The sequence below is a fragment of the Eurosta solidaginis genome, chromosome X (assembly GCF_040869045.1).
Source record: "Eurosta solidaginis isolate ZX-2024a chromosome X, ASM4086904v1, whole genome shotgun sequence".
Taxonomy (NCBI): Eukaryota; Metazoa; Arthropoda; class Insecta; order Diptera; family Tephritidae; genus Eurosta; species Eurosta solidaginis.
Window position 1 is genome coordinate 201830733 of NC_090324.1, and position 15289 is coordinate 201846021.

Genomic DNA, 15289 nt, shown 5'->3' on the forward strand with positions numbered 1-15289 from the left:
GTACGACTTAGCTATGGTATAGTTAAGAGGGCTATGAAAAGTAAACTTGGAATCAAAGACCACCCCAAGATCAGTGATTTTAGAAACAATGTGTAGTTGTGAGCCACCAATAAAATATGAAGTAGGGATAAGAGTACGAGACTTGGAATAGGAGACATGGTAGCATTTTTTAATATTTAAGGGAAGCATATTTTTCTGACACCAAGCTACAACATTGTCAAGATCACTCTGAAGTTTCGCCGAGTCAGAGGAACACGTTATTTTGCTAAAAATCTTCATGTCATCAGCATACAAGAGAAATTTACAATATTTAAAACAAGTAGTAATATCATTGATGAACATCACAAAAAGAATCGAACCCAATATACTTCCCTGAGGAACCCCAGAGGAGGCAATAAAAGAATACGAGGACACCCCATCAACTACAACTTCACATGATCGATTAGAAAGATACGATTATATCCAATTTAAAAACTCTGATAACAAGACACGATGGTTAACTTTATCAAACGCTCTCGAAAAATCAGTATACACTGTGTCAACTTGGGCGCGGTTACTAAAGGCTTCAATGCAGTATTCGGAGAAAACTGCTAAATTAGAAGTGGTTGATCTCCCAGACATGAATCCATACTGATCAACAGAGATGAGACGATGAATGGAGAAAAGAATTTTATTTTCCACTATGCATTCACAAAGTTTTGAGACAGTAGACATTTTAGAAATAGGGCGATAATTGGAAATATCATTTTTATTGCCAGATTTAAAAACTGGCGTGATAAAGGAAATTTTCCATGCATCAATGAAGACGCCTTGCTCAAGGGATTTATTGAAAAGCAGTCAAATCGGGTAGGCGAGAGCTGCGCAGTTTTTAAAAAGGTGAGACGACAACCCATCGACATCAGTCTGTGACGACATTTTGATTTGACGAATCCCAAGTTCAATATCATATAAAGAGAGTTCAAGAGGCCCAAAGTTTAGGGAAAAACCATTAGCATCCAAGCCACTTAAAAAACCACCACTACTCAAGTCAGGGTCAGCTTCGAAATTCGTGCTGAAAAATTGTGCAAAAAGATTTGCAGCATCTAAAGCCGAATCCGCTTGTGTATCTTTGTAAAATACAGCAGCGGGAATACTAGAACTCTCTTTGACTTCACATAACGCCAAATAGCATTCGGATTCCCTTTAATATCGTCTTGAAATTTACTTATATAATTCCGCTTCAAAACTTTGCTCAATGACTTAAATTCTTTCAAATATTTTAAATAAATTTCTTTGGAAGTAGGAGACCTAGATTTTTTAAATTTTTTGTAAAACTTGTTTCGCAAATTCTTCAGTTTTTTCAATTCTTTTGTGAACCAAGGAATTTTGTAAACCTTTTTTTTTAAACTCCGAATATGTTCACAACAAATGCAATTTAAATTATTCTTAAAAATATTAAAACAACCGGTAACTTTAACCTCAGCAAAAAGCGAATCTCAGTCAATAGACTCAATTGCCGCATTAACAGCATCAACATCGTAAGTTTTAAAACAAAACTTGGAAAGTGATGCTTCTACGTTCTTTAAATTTTTCATATTTTAAAATTTCTATTTTTTTAACTTTTTTAATTCATTTTACAAATACTCATATTTCAATCCATTTTTCAAATTTCTAATTCATTTCACAAATTTTAATTTTTTAATTTTCATATTTCGGAATTTCCATTTTTCAAATTTTCATTTTGTTTCTAAGGCATTTTTCAAATTTCGCAATACGTCTTATTTCCAACAAAATTTTCATTTTCAATTTTAAATGGTGAGCTAGATAAGCCAGTTGCTTGTGTTTCTTTAAGGTTGTTGTGTTATGACAGACTGCGTGCAAAAATTTAAAGAAAATCAAGAGGCCTTTGTTAAAATTACGAAGTGCGTATTGCAAAATCGTCCAATATAAACTAACGTGGTAAAACTTAACGAGTACAAAAAGCCTCTTATAACCACTTGTAATAATATTCTAATAATTGCAAAATCGCGGGTTCGAATCGAGCTCAAGGCCTGACAATAATTATTTTATCATTATTATTGTTATGATAATTTTTTTTTTAATTGAAAAAATTTTTAAATTAGAATAGAAGAAAGAAAAAATTTTTTTAGACAACTGCCATAGCTCGTTGTATAGATCCATTTCGGGAACTGCTAAATTCCTTCATCGGCAACGTTTAGGCGCCGCTGCTATAACCATTCAGCCATCACAGCGGTTTTTTTGTTGTCGTCATTAATCCTACTTCTATTCTGGTTCTTGCCAATTGATATTCACAACACTGCGACATCTGTTGCAGAATGAATGTGAAAATTGGACTTGTTTGATAGCAATGCTGCCACAGTGTCATATTTTATTGACACTTTTTCCCCGTGCTCTGGGATGTATTAACAATTTTGCAAAGTTGTTAATAATTGCAAAGTAAAGTGAAACTGACAACCTTTAAGATATTCAAGTTAAACTCGAGCGCTGTAGGGAGTTACTGGTGAAGTGTTTTGATAAGTTTAATTGTGAGATAGAAATTCGAATAGATCCCTTGAGCCTCATTGAATATTATGATCTGTATATAATCCCAAGAAAAGTACTCAGACGCCAGAAACCAACTTTCAGTAAATTTTTAAATTTCAAAAAGCTCTTCATTTCCTAATATCAAACATTCACTCACAGAACCTACTAGTTCATCAAATAATTCAGATTTTAATAAGACTTATACTAAAATGGCAGCAGTAGAAGAAAAGAAATCTTTTATAAGCCTTTGTGCACCGATAATTAGGGAAAATTATAGTGGAGATCCGTTAGCTCTCGAGTCATTTCTTGATAAAATACGTTTGATCGAAGGTTTAGCAGAACCGAACTTGACCAGTACTCTAATAACGTTTTTAAATTAAAAGTTAGAGGGAAAAGCCCGTGAAGCAATACCGACAATTTATGACATTAAAGTAGCTCTACGTAATAGGATAAAACCAGACAACTCGAAAGCTGTAGCAGGGAAAATAGAAGCGTTACACGTTAAGAATAACAATCATGCAGATTTTGCCAAAAAGTTGAAGAATTACCTGACTCACTTGAGCGGTATCTTATAATTGAAGGGATCACTCAAGGGAGATCTCATGAAATAGCAGTTGAACAAACGGTTAACCTGTGTCGCTTAAACGCAAGATCCGATTTAGTCAAAACTATTTTAGCCGCAACTGTATTTACTGATCCGAAAAACGTAGTAGCGAAACTAATTATAGAACAAAACAACGAAGTAAAAGAGCGTCAGGTTTTAGCTTTTGACCGCGTGGTAACAATGCATTCAGAAATTGGTAGTTATCGTGGGGTTTATCAAAGCAAAGAAAGCAAAAGAAGCGCGGCAAAATCTATAGAGAGCGCAATGTTGTTACAAGTTTACAACTTAATTTATATATTTCTACTTTTTATACTTACTTTGTTTTTCCCTCATTCGCTACCGCACATGTATGTATTTATTTATACATGTATGACTTTTTCCAACCCTTTTTATTTGTTGTTGATTTTAATAATCTTAATATTGAAAGCCAATTACACTTTGCTACTTGCGTTTATGATTATGGTTAGCTCTAATGTGTGTTTGAGCACTGACAGTGGATGTTTGAATTTTCTAGTTAATACTGTAAGCAACAGACATTCAGGTCTTCAGCTCTGTCACATCAATGCCCGTAGTTTTAACGTTCCAAAAGTTGACTATATGAACCTCATCTTGGGCAACTCAAAAATAGATATCATATGCGTGACAGAGACCTGGTTCAAAGAAGATGCTGGAGATAATTTGTATGAATTCCATGGTTACAAGTTGACTAGGAATGACAGGAAAACTGGAGCCAGAGGTGGGGGTGTTGCCATATATTGCAAAACGAAAATTCCCCAAAAAATAATTTTTAAATCAAGTTTGAATGATCCAGTGGAGTACATTATTATGGAAGTTGGTAGTAGTTTTAATAAATGTTTAATCATATGTGCGTACAACCCTAGCAAATTATTTGAGATGGATGATTTGTTCTCGCAACTGGCCCAACTTTCATGTGAATATGAGCATATTTTACTCTGCGGGGACTTAAAAATAGACATTCTTAATAACGACTCCCGATCGCTAAAATTAATTAATAACTTAAAGTCCATTGGCTTAGATGTCATTAATAAATTTCCCACATGGTTTTCACCAAATTGTATACCTAGCTTGCTAGACTTAGTATGCACATCTAATAGCTCCGAGGTAGATCATTGTGACCAATTCTCACTTGCTGGTGTATCTGATCATGATATGCTCTTCATATCGTATAACATTGAACTCAGTTGTAAAACCACAACACATTTTTATTACAGAGATTTTAAATCAGTTAATCTATCTGAGCTTTTTTATGAGGCTAGTATTTTGCATTGGAATAGTGTCTGGTTCCTTCCTGATATAAATCTAAAGCTTAATTTCCTAATTACACAAATTTTATACGTATTTGATAAATATGTTCCACTCAAGGAAGTGAAAATAAAACCAAGAAACAACCGTGGTTTACTAATGAAGTAATGTCGGCTATCAAAGAGCGTAATAAGTGGTACAACTGTTGGAAGCAAGATAATTCAGAGACGGTTTGGGAGTTGTATCGCCAAGCCAGAAATCACGCTACGTTATTAGTCAGAAATTCCAAAATACGATTTTTCCAGGCTAAGCTTGATACTGGTTTGCCAGTAAAAATACTGTGGAAAACTCTAAACATTCTAGGCATTGGGGGAAAAATTAAATCAGAATGTGACTTGGACCCTGATAATATGAATGATTACTTCTTGCAGTCGTGCAAATTCCAGAATAATGTGATGAAGCATTGGTTTATAAACAAGTAAGCTTATTTCAGTTTAGTGCAGTTACAGAAGACGATGTATTAAGATGTATGAGTTCTATTATTCCTAATGCAGTTGTAAATGATGGTATCAGTCTAAAGTTTTTGAAAACAAACAATTATTTATTTTGCCGGCTTTAGGTCAATGTTAAATAAAAAAAACATATGGTTTTGTTTATCACCAATATATTTCGGCTACACTCCGGTAACCGTCTTCAGGGCAGACTGTTGACAAACATAAAACATTTAAATATAATTAAAATCACATTTTTAACAAATATATTTAAATTTTAACAAATAATAAAAATCAACATTAAAACAAAAATTCTGTTTACATACATTTTATTTACACGTCTGCACTGCGTGACGTGGAGTTGTGTACTGTCTGTTTGTATAAGTGAGCGGAATGATGATCGGAGTCCGTTTTATAGTTTAATCGTCTATTAGTTGGAGTATTTATAATATGCAACATCTCGAGAGTGAAGCGCTTGCTGCATTGTTGCTCTTGTTGTAGGATCTTTGTGTTGTTGAAATCTGGCTCGTGCCGGCTGTTTGCACAGTGGGCCATAAGTGCTGTTTTGTGGTTGTTAGTTTGGTGACAATACTTATAATCGGATTTATGTTGTGATATCCTAGTTTTTAGTTTGGACTTTGTTGTTCCTACGTATATACTTTGACAAGATTCGTCGTTATTACCGTTGCATGGAATTTCATACACCACATTGCATTTTTCTATTAACGGTAGCGCTGATTTTGTTTGATTGAAAAATTTTTTTAAAGTATTCGTTGGTTTGTGTGCTATTTTTATTTTTTCTTTGTCATAACATTCCGATGCAGTTAGCCGCTCTGATAATTTGGGTATATATGATACCGACTTATAGATTATGGGGTTTCTTGGTATATTTTGACTGTCATTATTTTTATATTTCCTTAACAATGTTTTGATTATTTTAACTGGAAAGTCGTTGTTCCTTAATAAATCCATTATTTCCCTCTCTATATCTTTATGGTAAATTTCATCTGAAGTCTGCATCATCCTTCGTATACAGCCCGTTGCCGTATTCATTATCATCGACTTCGGGTGCTTGGAATTGAAGTTGATGATTCGTCCTGATGACGTCGGCTTCTTATACCATTTTAATTTTAGTTGATTGCCATATCTATTTATTACAGAGTCCAAATATACGAATTTTCCATCCTGTTCTTCTTCGATTGTGAATTTAATATGTCTATTAAAGGAGTTAAGCGCTTCGAGCGTGTTTTGAATATTATTTACGTTCATAATTGCGAATAAGTCGTCGACATACTTTGTGACTAGTCGCGGTTTCTGGCCTAGTTTTCTTAATGTAGTTTCTAAAAGTTTTTCCATTATTATGTCGGCTATCACTGGGGAAGATGGTGACCCCATCGGTAACCCTTTTAATTGTGTGTAAATTGTATCCTTATATTTAAAATATCGATTATCCTTAATGCAAAAAGTAACTATTTCCATAAATAATTTCTTCGGTATCTTCGTATATTGTTGTATAATTGGCCATTTTTCTGATATAACATCTAGTGCTAACTGTACCGGTATGCTTGGAAAGAGTGAAACCACGTCAAAAGATATAAGTTTCTCCTCATCCTTAATATAAGTGTTATTTATTCTTTCTTTTAAATTTAATGTGTTTTTGATGTTATATGTGGACTCCGCCGTTATTTTTTTCAGTATATCTACAATATATTTACACAGCCTGTACGATGGTGATCCAATTACTGAACATATTGGTCTAAGTGGCGTTTCCTCCTTGTGTGTTTTGGGTAGACCATGAATTCTTGGGGGTAGTGCCGTTGTTGTGGTAAGCTTATTTCTTACCGCCTTCGAAATAAGGTCAATTTTAAATAAATTATCTGCTAGGTTATTATTCTTAATTTGTAAACGTGATGTAGGATCTTGTCGTTGTATTCTATACGTAGTCAAGTCAGATAAAATCTCCGTCATTTTATTATTATATTCGTCAATCTCCATAGCAACCGTTTTATTTCCTTTTTCAGATGTAAGTATTCTAATGTTTTTATTTTTGCTCAGGAAATTCCGCGTCTGTACCACTGTATCTGTGATTGCATTATCTATTGCACTGGGTTTATGTGTTGTTGTGTGGTTCTTCACTAACAAAGAGAATTTCATACGCGCTTCTTCTTGTTGCTCTTTGTTTTGTATAGTTTGTATTAAATCTTCTCAGTCCGCTATGTATTTAAAAAGAGGAAATTTCTTATTATTGGTAGGTAGGGCGAATTTTGGTCCCTTCGCTAACAAAGCTTTTACTTCTTGTGGTACATCTACATTTGTTTTATTTATAAACCAATCTTCATGATTGGTGTTTTTGGTAAAAAGGTTGTTGCGGATGGCTCGCAATTTTTCGATTTTTGTTTCTTGGCGCTTCTTTACTTTTGTTGTAAGTTTTTTCCAAACATTATTCTCCCTATCCATAAATTCTTGAAAATGATTTTCTCCTAGTTGCTCTTTAAGGGTTATTGTTGTTGTTTCCGTCAGTTGTTTTAGTCGTCTCAATATTTCATGTTTATGTTTTATTAGCAAGCTTAATATCTTGTTGTGGTAATAATGTGTATGTCTGGTTAAAACTCTATTTATGTCAGTATGGGCAGTGCAGTCAGATACAAAAAGTTTATGACATTTAGTTGTATTTTTTATAAAATTAGGAATAACCTTACACTTTCTACATTTTAACAGAAATTTTACTTTAATTTCACTTTAATTTTACCAATTTTTTCGAGATCAATTGAAATTTGTTGATTGTTGCCTTACAGTTGTCATAGTTTTTTTTTTGTGGTTGTTAGTTTGGTGACAATATTTATAATCGGATTTATGTTGTGATATCCTAGTTTTTAGTTTGTACTTTGTTGTTCCTACGTATATACTTTGACAAGATTCGTCGTTATTACCGTTGCATGGAATTTCATACACCACATTGCATTTTTCTTTTAACGGTACCGCTGATTTTGTTTGATTGAAAATTTTTTTTAAAGTATTCGTTGGTTTGTGTGCTATTTTTATTTTTTCTTTGTCATAACAATGCGATGCAGTTAGCCGCTCTGATAATTTGGGTATATATGATACCGACTTATAGATCATGGGGTTTCTTGGTATATTTTGACTGTTATTATTTTTATATTTCCTTAACAATGTTTTGATTATTTTAACTGGAAAGTCGTTGTTCCTTAATAAATCCATTATTTCCTTCTCTATATCTTTATGGTAAATTTCATTTGAAGTCTGCATCATCCTTCGTATACAGCCCGTTGCCGTATTCATTATCACCGACTTCGGGTGCATGGAATTGAAGTTGATGATTCGTCCTGATGACGTCGGCTTCTTATACCATTTTAATTTTAATTGATTGCCATATCTATTTATTACAGAGTCCAAATATACCAATTTTCCATCCTGTTCTTCTTCGATTGTGTATTTAATATGTCTATTAAAGGATTTAAGCGCTTCGAGCGTGTTTTGAATATTATTTACGTTCACTATTGCGAATAAGTCATCGACATACTATGTGACTAGTCGTGGTTTCTGACCTAGTTTTCTTAATGTAGTTTCTAGAAGTTTTTCCATTATTATGTCGGCTATCACTGGGGAAGATGGTGACCCCATCGGTAACCCTTTTAATTGTGTGTAAATTGTATCCTTATATTTAAAATATCGATTATCCTTAATGCAAAAAGTAACTATTTCCATAAATAATTTCTTCGGTATCTTCGTATATTGTTGTACAATTGACCATTTTTCTGATTTAACATCTAGTGCTAACTGTACCGGTATGCTTGGAAAGAGTGAAACCACGTCAAAAGATATAAGTTTATCCTCATCCTTAATATAAGTGTTATTTATTCTTTCTTTTAAATTTAATGTGTTTTTGATGTTATATGTGGACTCCGCCGTTATATTTTTCAGTATATCTACAATATATTTACACAGCCTGTACGATGGTGATCCAATTACTGAACATATAGGTCTAAGTGGCGTTTCCTCCTTGTGTGTTTTGGGTAGACCATAAATTCTTGGGGATAGTGCCGTTGTTGTGGTAAGCTTATTTCTTTCCGCCTTCGAAATAAAGTCAATTTTAAATAAATTATCTACTAGGTTATTATTCTTAATTTGTAAACGTGATGTAGGATCTTGTCGTTGTATTCTATACGTAGTCAAGTCAGATAAAATCTCCGTAATTTTTTTATTATATTCGTCAATCTCCATAGCAACCGTTTTATTTCCTTTGTCAGATGTAAGTATTCTAATATTTTTATTTTTGCTCAGGAAATTCCGCGTCTGTACCACTGTAACTGTGATTGCATTATTTATTGCACTGGGTTTATGTGGTGTTGTGTGGTTCTTCACTAACAAAGAGAATTTCATACGCGCTTCTTCTTGTTGCTCTTTGTTTTGTAAAGTTTGTATTAAATCTTCTCCGTCCGCTATGTATTTAAAAAAAGGGAAATTCTTATTATTGGTAGGTAGGGCGAATTTTGGTCCCTTCGCAAACAAATCTTTTACTTCTTGTGGTACATCTACATTTGTTTTATTTATAAACCAATCTCCATGATTGGTGTTGTTGGTAAAAAGGTTGTTGCGGTTGGCTCGCAATTTTTCGAATTTTGTTTCTTGGCGCTTCTTTACTTTTGTTGTAAGTTTTTTCCAAACCTTATTCTCCCTATCCATAAATTCTTGAAAATGATTTTATCTTAGTTGCTCTTTAAGGGTTATTGTTGTTGTTTCCGTCAGTTGTTTTAGTCGTCTCAATATTTCATGTTTATGTTTTATTAGCAAGCTTAATATCTTGTTGTGGTAATAATGTGTATGTCTGGTTAAAACTCTATTTATGTCAGTATGGGCAGTGCAGTCAGATACAAAAATTTATGACATTTAGTGGTATTTTTTATAAAATTAGGAATAACCTTACACTTTCTACATTTTAACAGAAATTTTATATTGCACTTTAATTTAACCATTTTTTTTTAGATCAATTGAAATTTGTTGATTTTTGCCTTACAGTTGTCATAGTTGTTTTTTATTGTTGCATATCCCATTGTTGTTGTTATATGCCTACGGCGTGCCTTCCGTGTTTATAAATTAATGTATTTAGCGACCTTTTTGATTTAAACAATTATTTATTTTGCCGGCTTTAGGTCAATGTTAAATAAAACACATATGGTTTTGTTTATCACCAATATATTTCGGCTACACACCGGTAACCGTCTTCAGGGCAGACTGTTGACAAACATAAAACATTTAAATTATAATTAAAATCACATTTTTAACAAATATATTTAAATTTTAACAAATAATAAAAATCAACATTAAAACAAAAATACTGTTTACATACATTTTATTTACACGTCTGCACTGCGTGACGAGGAGTTGTGTACTGTCTGTTTGTCAGTAAATGTTTGTATAAGTGAGCGGAATGATGATCGGAGTCCGTTTTATAGTTTAATCGTCTATTAGTTGGAGTATTTATAATATGCAACATCTCGAGAGTGAAGCGCTTGCTGTATTGTTGCTCTTGTTGTAGGATCTTTGTGTTGTTGAAATCTGGCTCGTGCCGGCTGTTTGCACAGTGGGCCATATTTGCTGTTTTGTGGTTGTTAGTTTGGTGACAATATTTATAATCGGATTTATGTTGTGATATCCTAGTTTTTAGTTTGCACTTTGTTGTTCCTACGTATATACTTTGACAAGATTCGTCGTTATTACCGTTGCATGGAATTTCATACACCACATTGCATTTTTCTATTAACGATACCGCTGATTTTTTATTTATTTATATTTATATTTATTCAATACTGTCTATGAAAGAACATTTCTTACAGACTAATAACCATGGTGTAGGTTACAAAATGAAACATACCTGCTCTTATTTATTCAAAAAAGCTTGTTTTCCCAAGGAAAAATCAAGGGAAATACTCTGAGATAGAATATTAAATTCGCGCATAGATCTTGCAAGAGGAGCATTACTGGCAAATTTAGTTTTGACTTTTTTCCAGTAAAAAGGATAGGTGACGCGAAGATTTCGCCTTGGAATGTTAAAAGTAATCCTTTCCAGAAGATAAGGACAATCTATCGTACCATGAATAACATTAAACATGAAAGTCAAAGATAAGATTGACCTACGGGTTTCGAGAGATTGTAGGTCAAGTAGCATAATACGGGATGCATAGGGTGGAATGGGAGTATCAAATTTGAGGGACCGTAAAGCGAAATTAATGAGCACCTTTTGAATACGTTCTATTCTTTTTATTGATATCTGGTTATACGGCCTCCAGACAAAAACTGCATATTCAAGGTTTGAGCAAACAAAAGTTATATACAACATTTTAAGGGTATAAGGGTCTGCGAACTTGGTGCAGTTCCGACGAATAAAGCCTAGAACAGAGAAGGCCTTCGCAATGATGAAATCAACATGTTTGTTAAAAGACAGTTTCGGGTCAAAAAAAACTCCTAGGTCCTTTACTTCAACAACATTCTGAAGGACAGTATTAGAAATGTGGTAGGACGTTCTTCGAAAATGCAAAATTTTGGCAAATGTCATTTTAAAACATTTATTTATGTTTAAAGGGAGACGAAAACGAAGACACCATGAATGAACAGCGTTGATATCGCATTGAAGCTTTGCTTCATCAGAGGCATCTTGGACTTTGGCGAATATTTTGAGGTCATCTTCATAAAGAAAAAAAATTGCGAAGGAAAAGCAGCTCCTAATGACATTGATGAACAGAACAAATAGTAGAGGGCCTAATACGCTCCCTTGCGGTACCCCAGAAGAGGCAATGAAAGGTTGTGAGAACACACCATCAATGGTAACAACACAACGTCTATCAGTGAGATACGATTTTATCCACTCCAAAAAGCTGTAATGGAAGCCCATAAATGCTAGTTTTTTAAGTAGTACTATATGAGAAACTTTATCGAAGGCTTTTGAAAAGTCTGTATATACACAGTCAACCTGGAATCCAGCCGAAAAGGCAGTATTGCGGTAGTCGGTGAACACAGCTAAGTTCGTGGCTGTGGACCGCCCTGGTACAAAGCCATGCTGATTATTACAAATAAGCGACTTGGTTGCAAAGAACAATTTGTCTTTTACGATGCACTCAAAAAGTTTTGAAACGGAAGAGAGCTTCGAGATGGGTCTATAGTTCCGAACATCATTCTTTTTACCAGATTTCAAAATCGGAACTATGTGTGCTACTTTCCAATCATTAATGAAAGTACCTGATGAAAGAGATAAATTAAACATTATTTTAAGAGGTTCGATGAGAGCTGGGCATTTCTTTAGCAAAATCGCCGATAGGCCATCAACGTCGGTCTCAGACGAAGGCTTCAGTGAAGTCAGACCCATCTCTATGTCCTCAACAGATAATACAAGAGAACCAAAATTTAGGTAAGAGCTAAAGTTCGAAGAAAAGTTTGCAGAAGAGGAATTCTCATCAGTAGAAAAGTTTGACTTAAAAAAATCAGCAAACAGATTAGCTACCTCATTGGGCCCTTCAGCAGCTTTATCGTCGAGAAAAACTGACGTGGGAATAAAAGAACGAGACCGTCTGGATTTGATAAAGGTCCAGAAATAGTTCGGATTACTTTTAATGCTGCGCTCAGCACAGTGAATGTAATTCTTGTATAGAAACTTATCTAACCGGTTAAATTTGCCAGCAAAGTACTTATATTTATTATAAAAATAAATATTCCTTGTTGTCTGAAATTTTTTGTGAAACTTATTTCTCAGATTTTTAAGCTTTTTTAAATCTTTAGTGTACCACGGAATTTTATGTGGCCGTTTCTTTTTAACTCCTATATTTTCTAAACAAAAGTCATGCAACAAATTTTTAAAATTAGAAAAGCAATTATTAACATTTGAATATGAAAAAAGAGCAGTCCAATTGACTTCTTGTAATAAATTATTTAAAACAGTAAAATCACAATTATTGTATTGGAAAGCAATCACATCACTAGTATTTTGACTAGTAGAAATGTATTCATAACAATTAATACTTATATTTAAAGGTACATGATGCTTGTCACATTGACTTAAAGGCAGCAAGCATTCCGAAATATTGTAATTAATATTATCGCTGACAAAAATGAGATCTAAGATTTTGTTTAATTTGTTAAAATACAGATTGATTTGCTTAAGATTAAGACTTAGCATACAATCAATAAAGTATGTCTCGTGAGAGGAAGTTACATTGGATGGCGAAAGAAATGAACGACAAGAACTTTCAGACCAGTGGACATTACTTAAATTGAAGTCTCCTAAAATTCACAAATTATCATCCATTACATTGTTTTCTGCCAGAGATATAATGTTATCTGCATGCATTTTGTAAAGTTCATGATTACAATTCGGAGGGATGTAAGAGGCCACAATATAGAAGGATCTGGAAGAGTCTTTCAGACAGACACATACCTGATCAAATAGAGAGTCGCCGTTATTAAGCGAAATTAAATTACTGCGATACTTTCGTTGAACAGCGATAAGAACGCCTCCGCCCCTGCGAGAGCCAGTTTTGGAAGGATCTCTGTCCTTGCGAAAGACATCGTGTATGTTGAGGTCGAAAAATTCGCCATCAAAAAAGTCTGAATTTAGCCAAGTTTCGACTATAACAAAAATATCAAAGCCCATTTGCGCACTAAACGAGCTAACAATATCCGCTTTCGTTCTCAAACCGGATGCCTTTTGAAAATAAATTTTAAAATTAGAAGTGATAGTGGATGACGTAGGCAATTTATTTCCGATGTAGGACTCCATTAGGTTTTTGGTGCTGTCACTCCACATTTCTGGAAAAAAAGGCTTGATTTTAACATTTTTAGGCCACGCTGATGCATTAAGGACCTTGTCGCTGTATTTTGCAGGTAGACCAAGTTTAAAATTAAACCACTTTCGAGATGAGTTATCCATTGATGATTTTAGCGACCTGTTTTAATCGAATATTGATTTTTTGCCGGCTCAAGGTCCAAAAACCCAATTGAAAAAACAATGTTTTTCGGTTTTTTTATGCCAATATATTTCGGCTACACTGCGGTAACCTTCCTCAGGGCCACTGAAGACAACATAAAAATATAGAAAACAAACAATTAATATCACATATTTCACTAATAAAAATTACAAATTAACAAAATGTTTACAAACAAAAGTTTTAACAAAAATTCACAATTACATCATTTGACATTAACATACATTGCTTGGTGTTTCCGTCTGCACCGTCTAATCAGGTGTTTGCTACTGTCCTATTGTTATTTAGTAAATGGCGATACGCATGAGCACATCCATCACAGTCCGTTTTATAGTTCATTCGTATTTCTGTGGGCGTGTTAATTATGTGTAGCATTTCCAATGTGTATCGTTTGTTGTAGTTTTGTTCTTGTGCGAGAATCTCAGCTGCATCGAAGTTTGGTGAGTGCCCACTAGCCGCACAGTGTGTCATGAGTGCAGTTTTCTGAAAATTAGCGTGATGACATTGTTTATAATCTGATTTGTGCTGCGACAGTCTCGTTTTTAGTTTTGCTTTTGTTGTGCCTACGTATATACTTTCACAAGCTTCGTTCAAGTTTCCATTACAAGGTATTTTATATACTAAATTACTATTTTCGGTTGTTGGTATTTTTGTTTTTGTTCTGTTGAATATTGTTTTTAATGTGTTAGTCGGTTTGTGTGCTATCTTTTCTTTTTCTTTATTATAGCAATCCGACTTCGCTAAACGTTCCGATAGCTGAGGTACATATGATACCGTCTTAAATATTGTTTTTTGTGTGTTTTCTGAATTTTGTTTGTTGTGTTGAATTAAGGGCCGTTTTAGTAAATTTTTGATCGTAGAATCCGGGAAATCGTTGTTCTTTAATAATAATGTAATTTCATTTTTAATTTCTTGGTGGTACATTTCGTCAGAAATTTGCAGCATTCGTCGTATACAGCCCATTGCTGTATTAATTATCATCGTTTTTGGATGCTTTGAGTTAAAGTTGATGATTCGTCCAGATGCAGTAGGTTTTCTATACCACTTTACTTTTAATTCGTTTTCCCTTCTGATTATGATCGAGTCAAGGTATGCCAATTTTCCGTCCTCTTCGAGCTCCGTTGTAAATTTTATATGTCTATCAAACGAGTTAAGCGCGTCCAATGTATTTTGTACCTCGTTTTTGTTTACTATCGCAAATAAGTCGTCAACGTATTTGGTGAAAAGTCTGGGTTTTTGCCCAAGCTTTTTACTAGTAGTATCCAACAGCTGTTCCATTATAATATCGGCGATCACAGGCGAGGTTGGTGATCCCATTGGTAATCCTTTAAGTTGTGTATATATTTTGTCGTTGAATTTAAAATACCTGTTATCTTGGATACAAAACATCACTATCTCCATAAATATTTGTTTTC